The sequence below is a fragment of the Aethalodelphis obliquidens genome, unplaced genomic scaffold (assembly GCF_003676395.1).
Source record: "Aethalodelphis obliquidens isolate GAN/ISIS:26980383/991018 unplaced genomic scaffold, ASM367639v1 scaffold114, whole genome shotgun sequence".
Lineage (NCBI taxonomy): Eukaryota > Metazoa > Chordata > Mammalia > Artiodactyla > Delphinidae > Aethalodelphis > Aethalodelphis obliquidens.
Window position 1 is genome coordinate 2,474,797 of NW_020838058.1, and position 8,731 is coordinate 2,483,527.

The 8,731-nt window shown below is 41.6% G+C and overlaps 1 long non-coding RNA gene across 6 annotated transcripts in view; it reads left to right on the forward strand.

Annotated features, from left to right (window-relative positions):
• Positions 1-6,077, forward strand: part of LOC113615294 (uncharacterized) — a 93,046-nt gene extending 86,969 nt beyond the window's left edge. For 3 of the 6 annotated variants that reach the window (XR_003430960.1, XR_003430958.1, XR_003430959.1), the window contains one exon: positions 1,158-3,941. This is a non-coding gene — a long non-coding RNA (uncharacterized LOC113615294). Of the gene's footprint in view, positions 1-1,157; positions 3,942-6,027 lie in introns of those variants that run through there. The other 3 variants (XR_003430961.1, XR_003430962.1, XR_003430964.1) reach the window with 3 other exon arrangements.
• The last annotated feature ends 2,654 nt before the right edge of the window (positions 6,078-8,731 follow it).

An 8,731-nucleotide genomic window follows, 5' to 3' on the forward strand; every position in this document is an offset into this window, starting at 1 on the left:
AAGGATTTAGAATATTACATAAACTTAATTGATAAAAAAAAGTGGCAGGCTTTGAGAGGACAGACCCAATTTTTTTTAAACATGTTTATTGGAGTATAATTGCTTTACAATGGTGTGTTAGTTTCTGCTGTGTAACAGTGGATCAGCTATACATACACATATATCCCCATATCTCCTCCCACGTGCATCTCCCTCCCACCCTCCCTATCCCAGCCCTCTTGGTGGACAAAAGCACCGAGCTGATCTCCCTGTGCTATGTGGCTGCTTCCCACTAGCTATCTATCTTACATTTGGGAGTGTATATATGTCCATACCACTCTCTCACTTCGGCCCAGCTTACCCTTCCCCCTCCCCGTGTCCTCAAGTCCATTCTCCACGTCTGCGTCTTTATTCCTGTCCTGCCCCTAGGTTCTTCATGACCTTTTTTTTTTTCTTTTAGATTCCATATATATGTGTTAGCATACGGTATTTGTTTTTCTCTTTCTGACTTACTTCACTCTGTAGGACAGACTCTAGGTCCATTCACCTCACTACAAATAACTCAATTTCGTTTCTTTTTATGGCTGGGTAAATATTCCATTGTATATATGTGCCACATCTACTTTATCCATTCATCAGTCGATGGACACCTAGGTTGCTTCCATGTCCTGGCTATTGTAAATAGAGCTGCAATGAACACTGTGGTCCATGACTCTTTTTGAACTATGGTTTTCTCAGGGTATATGCCCAGTAGTGGGATTGCTGGGTCGTATGGTAGCTCTATTTTTAGTTTCTTAAGGAACGTCCATACTGTTCTCCATAGTGACTGTATCAATTTACATTCCCACCAACAGTGCAAGAGGGTTCCCTTTCCTCCACACCCTCTCCAGCATTTAGTGTTTGTAGATTGTTTGATGATGGCCATTCTGACTGGTGTGAGGTGATACCTCATTGTAGTTTGGATTTGCATTTCTCTAATGATTAGTGATGTTGAGCATCCTTTCGTGTGTTTGTTGGCAATCTGTCTATCTTCTTTGGAGAAATGTCTATTTAGCAGACCCCAATTTTGAAAGAAGTTCTACTGTGGGTAAAATGCTTTCAAACAACAGTGCATAGAAATCGTTTCTGCCAAGGAGAGTCCATTGATGCAGCACACTTCACTGTTGTCTCATCTTAAGAAACTGCCACAGCCACCCCAACCTTCAACCACCACCACCCTAATCAGTCAGCAGCCATCAAAACTGACACAAGACCCTCCAACAGCAAAAAGATTATGGCTCACTGAAGTTTCAGATGATTGGTAGCAACTTTCAGCAATAAAGTATTTTTTAATTACGGTATGTACATTGTTTTTTAGACTTCATGCTATTGTACACTTAATAGTCTACAGTATAGTGTAACCATAACTTTTATAAGAAATGGGAAACCAAAGCACTTGTTTGACTCACTTTATTGCAATATTTGCTATGTTGCTGTGGTCTGCAGCCAAGCTCACAATATTTCCAAAGTATACCCGTATCTATAACTGAGGCAAGGCTGAGTGAATCAGTAGGAAGAGTAAAGGCCTCGGGTTCAGAAGACGTGGGTTCCAGTCTGGAATCAGCCAATGAGTAGGAGCATGACATGGGGCAGTGTGGGACATTAAGGTCCCAAACCTCAGGTTCCCCATCCCGGGAGTGAGGATTCTTCCCCTCATAGTGTCCTTGTCAGGATTTATTGAAATCACAAGACAGTGAAGGTCACAAAAGTGCCTTAGTCTCAGCCAGGCCTGAAATCTGAGGCTCGGTTTCCTTATCAGTAAAGAATGAGTCACAATATGGAGTTTGTAGTCATGTCAAAAGGATTAAGTGTTATGTGTAGATTAAAAGATAAGCCAGTGTCCTATTATGCACATAATGAATGAGAATATAAAAATGATGATAACTCATCCTGGGTTAATGGAACGTTTTGCTTCCTTCCTTAATTTTTCTTTTACTATTTTCCAAATTCATTTAAATGTTTTGAAATATATTTAAGAGTATTCCATGCAGCAAATTATTCAAAAACTTTCAAACCTGGAATTTTACCTCTGGAAGGTTCATTTGGTCTTTGCCATGCAAAAGTATGCCTGCTAAAAATCACAGCCTCTCGTTGTAGTACTCTCATGGGCTCTTGTAGAGGAAGGAGCATCAATCCACAGCCTCCTCAGCTTCTCTGAACTGCACGTTCCAATTGCTGTCTGTGGAAGAACTCTGCATTTCCGTTGCTGAACTGACCTGTGTCCCCAGCATCCCTCTCAAAAGTGGCAGAGAGAATCTGAGGCAACTCTTCAGACAAGATATTTGAAAATTTCAGCATCTTAAGTCCACTGTGTGATGCTACAGCCTATGAAACATTGTGAGCTCACAGTCTTTGGTCCCCTTTCACATGAAACATGTGTCTGGAGATGGTAAAGGTGGTGGAGTTACTAGATGCCTCGTGGTAATCACACCAGTAGGGTATGTCTGAGACTTCTCACGTGAAGTGAAGTTTAAGCTGAGATCTGAGCCTAAGGAGGCTTTAGCCAGCAGAAGAGGAGAGGGTGGAGACTAGCCAGATAAAACAGGAAGGAAATACCCTGTAACCTGGTTCATCCATTTGGAAAATCCAGAGTGGCAATCCCTTACCCAGAAGTTTGTCACGCTGGGAAAAACTTTGTGAAACTTAACAGGACAGTTGTAGAAAGTACCTGAACCCCTTCTGCCCTCCTTGCTCCCACCTCAGGCCTTTACTGACCACCAGCCCTCTAAGAGGAGTCCTATATTATTACTATGATTTCTATCTGTGAAACCATAGAGAAGAAGAAAGTCGTTAGGTAAAACAATTTGAGTATGATTTTATTTTACGTGTTCTTCCACCACTCACTATGCAAGCAACTTTTAATAAATTTTTCTTTCCTCTTCCCAAATTTTCCACTGGAGGAAATTCAGAAATTGGCGGTCCATGATAACTGGTGAACATATTGTCAACCAAGAAATGCAGAAGGCTGCAGATAAGAAAAATAGCTTTTACTTAGGGTCTTATGAATTATAATTTGTGAGGCACTGATTTGAGTAGCAACTCAAATGTGCTCATAGGGAAACAAAAATGGCAAGAGTTTATAAAGGTGACATATAAAGACATTCCAGAGAAGTTATATAGGTTATCTTTACAGAACTATGATTGGTGCTGGCAGGCATTCAGTCACTTGAGGCACCAGATTGGTCGCCATGCTCTGGTCTCCAGGGAATAACGAAAACAAGTTCCAGTCGGTCTCAGGTTGGCCAGGTCAAAGGTTTATGTTGCATTTGGGGGTAGAAATATGTAAGTCCTACTTCCTTACTAGCCTCCTGGCTCCATTTTCAATCCCTTGGACTTAAGTAACCACATTTTGTTGTCCATGGTCCACGTGTCTAGAATTGCAGCTTAGACATCACTCAGCAGGAATCTTTGGAAGGATGGAGGGAGCCAGTTCTCATTCAGAGTGACATTTCTGGAAGATTTTGTGGCAAATGAAGCATTAAGGGTAGCCCACGTACATTAAAACTAGTGGCAAAAACATTTCTTCTGCCTCTCCCTCCCAACTATGATGGGCAACCTATATGTGTGTAATTGAGAGACAAAAGTAATGTGAAAAAGCATATAGATGTAGAAATATACCGTTAATCCACACACCTATTATTTTTGTAGTGAAATTCCCAACCAGGTATGTACTACTATGCTATAAAATTTTACATCAGTTGTTTTTCTGATTTCAAACTGCTATCTTTATAAACTAATGAAGTGCAAGAATGTGTATTAGAGAAAATATTTTTCTATATTATTTTCATCTTGTTACAGAGCAAGATGTACATCCTTGATAGTTTAGTTTATATTCCCCAGATATATTTCTGTGTACAGTACTATATAAACAGGTTTACATGATATATATATTCTTCCAAATTTTTCTCACAGTATGTATACACTTTTCCTCATGTTATGTATGTTTATGTGCATATGTAAATATATGTACACACTTACATATTTTTGTAATTGTTTTTTTACTTGTTTAATCTTTATATGTTTGTGATGTATAGATCTTACTTAATTTTTTTCGATAGACTTTGAAAGACACTCTTACTACTAATCAGATTTATTTATGTACGAGAATATTAAACATTTGCCTATAAAATATTTTTCCTATAATTTGCATTCCTTTCTATGTGCCATTTTTGTTTGGGATTGACAAGGTTTTCTTTTTCTAACTTCCCTTCAATTTCTCAAATAAATTTGTAACAGATAAAAGGTTTTTTGGGTCACATATGCAGTTTTGAATTCCCCTGGTGTCAATGCCACGCAGATAGGGTACTCAAACAACCCTCTCGCCCATGTCTTGGTCTTGGAAGTTCATGATGGAGATAAAATACCCTCCCTTAAGCCTGGAGTGCCACAGGGATTGAACTGTCTGGGGGCGGGTGTGCTGGGCATGTGGGGCCCAGGTAGAAGCAGAGGAAAGTTAACCTCCATGGAGGGGAGAAAATGATCCCCTCCATGGGATCCCCTCCATGGGAGGGAGAGGCAGAAGAAATGTTTTTGCCACTAGTTTTAATGTACGTGGGCTGCCCTTAATGCTTCATTTGCCACAAAATCTTCATTTGCCACAAAATGATGACTTACAGAATTATTTTAGGCCAGAAGCACTTTACATGGTATCTCCTATAAGCAAACATATGTTCAAATATTTTGGTCTAAAGCCCTTTTCCATTGTGCCCTGAAACTCTCAAGGATTTTTTTTTTTTTTCGGTACGCAGGCCTCTCACTGTTGTGGCCTCTCCCGTTGCGGAGCACAGGCTCCAGACACGCAGGCTCAGCGGCCATGGCTCACGGGCCCAGCCGCTCCGCGGCATGTGGGATCTTCCCGGACCGGGGCACGAACCCATGTCCCCTGCATCAGCAGGCGGACTCTCAACCACTGCACCACCAGGGAAGCCTTGTTTGTAGATTTTTTGATGATGGCCATTCTGACTGGTGTGAGGTGATACTGTCATTTGCTCTTTGCCATCTGTACGTCTTCTCTTTTTTTTTTTTTGCGGTACGCGGGCCTCTCACTGTTGTGGCCACTCCCGTTGGGGAGCACAGGCTCCGGACGCGCAGGCTCAGCGGCCATGGCTCACGGGCCCAGCCGCTCCACGGCATGTGGGATCTTCCTGGACCGGGGCACGAACCCGTGTCCCCTGCATCGGCAGGCGGACTCTCAACCACTGCGCCACCAGGGAAGCCCACCCTCAAGGCTTTGAATCTAGAATTCCCAGTGGACTAGAATTCCCAGTGGACTAGTATTTGATGCTACCCTATGTATTTCTCATTTTCTTTTCTGTCGTAGCTGCATTATTTTAAAGTAAAAAAATCCATGAAAATTAAAGCAATTTCTGTACTGTCAAAAGAAAAAAACTAAAAGCCTGGAAATTTGGGAGACAACATTTCAAACATTATTACAGATTTTGTACTCATGTGCAAGAACCAAAATGATTTCTGTTAATCAGTAGAGAAAGGGACAAAAAATTGCAAATAATTCGCCTAAGAAGCAAAATGCTTCTCCAATAACCTCTGGAAAGATGACAAACTATTAACTGAGGAAATGAAAATCTGAAGATGTCATAATAAGTGAAAAAATGAATTTGCATAAAATTACTTATGTAATTGCAAACTTTAAAAAGAATATGTATAGAACTACATAACTACACAAATGCTTTAAGTCAGGTATTCACATCACCTAAAGGGAAACACATCTGGAAAATGTGCACCAATCCTCTTACATTGGATATCTTGGGTATTTGTGAGTCAGGGCGAGGGGATCATGTAGATGGAAGGTGCAGAATGATTTTATTTTCTAAGTATACATTTTTAATGTTTAATATTTTGTGATTAGGCTAATTTGTTGAGAGGAACACTCGAAAATATCGAATAAGCAACTAACAAAAAAGTTCACATATATTTACCATGTTATCAAAGAGTTCACATGACACTGTTTCATAAAAAATAAAAAATTTCAATTTTTTTTTTTTTTTGCAGTATGCGGGCCTCTCACTGGTGTGGCCTCTCCCGTTGCGGAGCACAGGCTCCGGACACGCAGGCTCAGCAGCCATGGCTCACGGGCCCAGCCGCTCCGCGGCATGTGGGATCTTCCCGGACCGGGGCACGAACCCGTGTCCCCTGCATCGGCAGGCGGACTCTCAACCACTGCGCCACCAGGGAAGCCCCAAAATTTCAATTTTTGACTTGACAGTTTATCTGTGTGGTATGTGCATTTCTGTCTTACACTTCTTTTACCCCCAAATGTTCACACACTTATGTGCAGATTTTTCTTCACCTCTCTCAGTGGCTGGACTTTTCTCAGGGCATAGAGATCCAGGAAGGGATTGTGGACATGGTGTGGAAAATTCCAGAAAGTAGTGGAAAATTCCAGAAATGTCTAACTGATGCACTGGAGCCCAATCTCCTCTCTCCTTCCCTCTGCCTTGAAACCTCTCTGGTCTGGAACTTTCAGAGCTACAATTCCGGCTCTGACCACTAGGAGTATCTATCTACATTGAGGACATTTTTTTTTTTTAAAGGAAAATACATGATTTGTTTTCTTTTACTGTCATTACAGTGACCCACAAAACTCTGCTTGCTATTTCGATTATAGTTTTCAGGTCTGTTCTTTGTTGTTTGGTTCTTGTATTTTTTTTTGTTTTTTGGTATTATCTCTCTGAGGTGGGCTGAGGTTAATTCCAGCCATTTGACTATTTTCAGAAAATTCTGTTACTTTGTACTAACTTAAGACAATCTCCCACACTACAGCAATAACTTAGTAAATCTGTGCTTGGAGAAGTCATCTTCCATTCCGTGGAGCTCAATTTCAGTCTCTGTTTCCCCAGGTAGCATCTGAATGACCCTAGACAAGCTCCAGCACCTCAGTAAGCCTCAGCAACCTTGGAAAGTTGGTGATTCTGATATCAGAGTCCCCTTGTGAGGAATTCATGAAAGAACAGAGGCAATGTAGCAAGTACAGAGTCTGGCCTACAGCTGGCACACAGAGTTATCTGGGTTTGCAGAATGAAGGAACACAATGTAGTGTAGCTGATCCAGAGTCTGGCATACAGAGCTCCCTGTGTTTGTAACCAGAAGTATCAAGGTCCCCTAAGCCTCCTGATTCCAGATGGTCTCCTCTGCAAGGGTGGTACAGTTGGAGAGAGTGCCCTGGGTGTTAGGCTGGTAGCAAACTCAGGGGGCAGTAATTACAGGAAGTTAAGTCTCCTCTGGCCCCCAGGGCTCTCCTCCTCTGTGCCCTTGGGGAAGGGACTTCCTGTTAGGACTCCATCTTGTTTGTGTGGCTCTGACAAAGTGGTTTGGGGCTTGCACTCTCCTTCTTCAGAAGCCCTTCCTGATATTCTCCAAACCTCCAGCTCCAGACCCACAGATTCTCTTCACGAGCAGCCTGTGAGGAGGGTGGTGACAGATCACTGCCTTCAGGCCACCCCATGGGTGAGTTGGTCAGCATGAGACCTTGTCCTCAGATCCCCACAGGGCAGGAGGGGTTCTGGGTTCCCTCCCTAACCCCAACCCACAGGACCCCCAACAAGCTGACCCCCCCTTTAGAGAAGGCATGCAGAGGGCTCAGGCTCACTATTTCCCACTCTCTTGAGGAAATGGGCCAGGTGGGCTCTGACACACCCGTCCTGATTCCATGTGGAAAACCTCCCCTCTTATGGAAATGGCCATGGCTGAGGTGAATTATTTCCCCTGGCTGAGAAAAAGGCACAAGTCATGTGATCTTCTCAGGTCTAGGATTTGGAGAGTAGGGAGGGTCACCTAGGTGGGCGTGGGATTGTGTAAACTAATATCCCTTGGATTTATACGAGGTGGGGGAGGGGCAGAAAACCCACCATTACCACTGACTATTACATTAACTAGTCAGGGTAAATTGTATTAGTCCATAGAAGCTTACTGAGGCTTGCTTTGTTGCCCAGCATGTGATCTATTCTGGAATGTTCGATGAGTAGTTGTTATGTGCATTGTTCTATGTCAATTAAATACATTTGTTAACTTAAGTAACATTTTGAAACCTTCTCCCTCTAGCTGAGTTTTTGTCTGCCATTTTGTGCATCACTCAGTGAGCTGTGTTAAAATTTCCCACTGTGACTGTGAATTTGACCATGCTCTATTTCTGTTAGATTTTGCTTTGCATATTTTGGCTCTATTTTAGGACATGCATACAAATTTAGAATTTTATATTAATATCTCCTTATTGCATTGAACCTGTTATCACAAAGAAATCTCCTTCTTTCTCTAGTGATGCTTTTTTCTTTAAAGTGTACCTTTTCTTTTACTAATAGGGTTATACAAGCTTTCTGTAGGTTACTGTGGAAAAGGTATACATTTTGCCATTTTTTTTATTTTCAACTTTTCTAGATGATTAAAATTTGCATGTGTCTCTTTTCAGGAGCATTTGATGGAAGGTTTCTTGTCCAGTCTGATAATAGCTGTCTTTCTGTTTGGAATACTAATCTGAAATTTTTAATGTAAAAGTAGATGTAATTTGGTTTATATATACTATCTTACTGTATGTTTATTTTTGCCCCTTCTCAGTTCTTTTGCCTTTCCTCTCCTTTGAAATGATTAACATTTTATAACTATTAAATTGTTACCTCATGTGGCTAGGTAAACATTCTTTTGCCATTCTTGTAGTGTTTACCCTTCAGATTACAATGTACATTTTTGCCGTTTCAGTCTA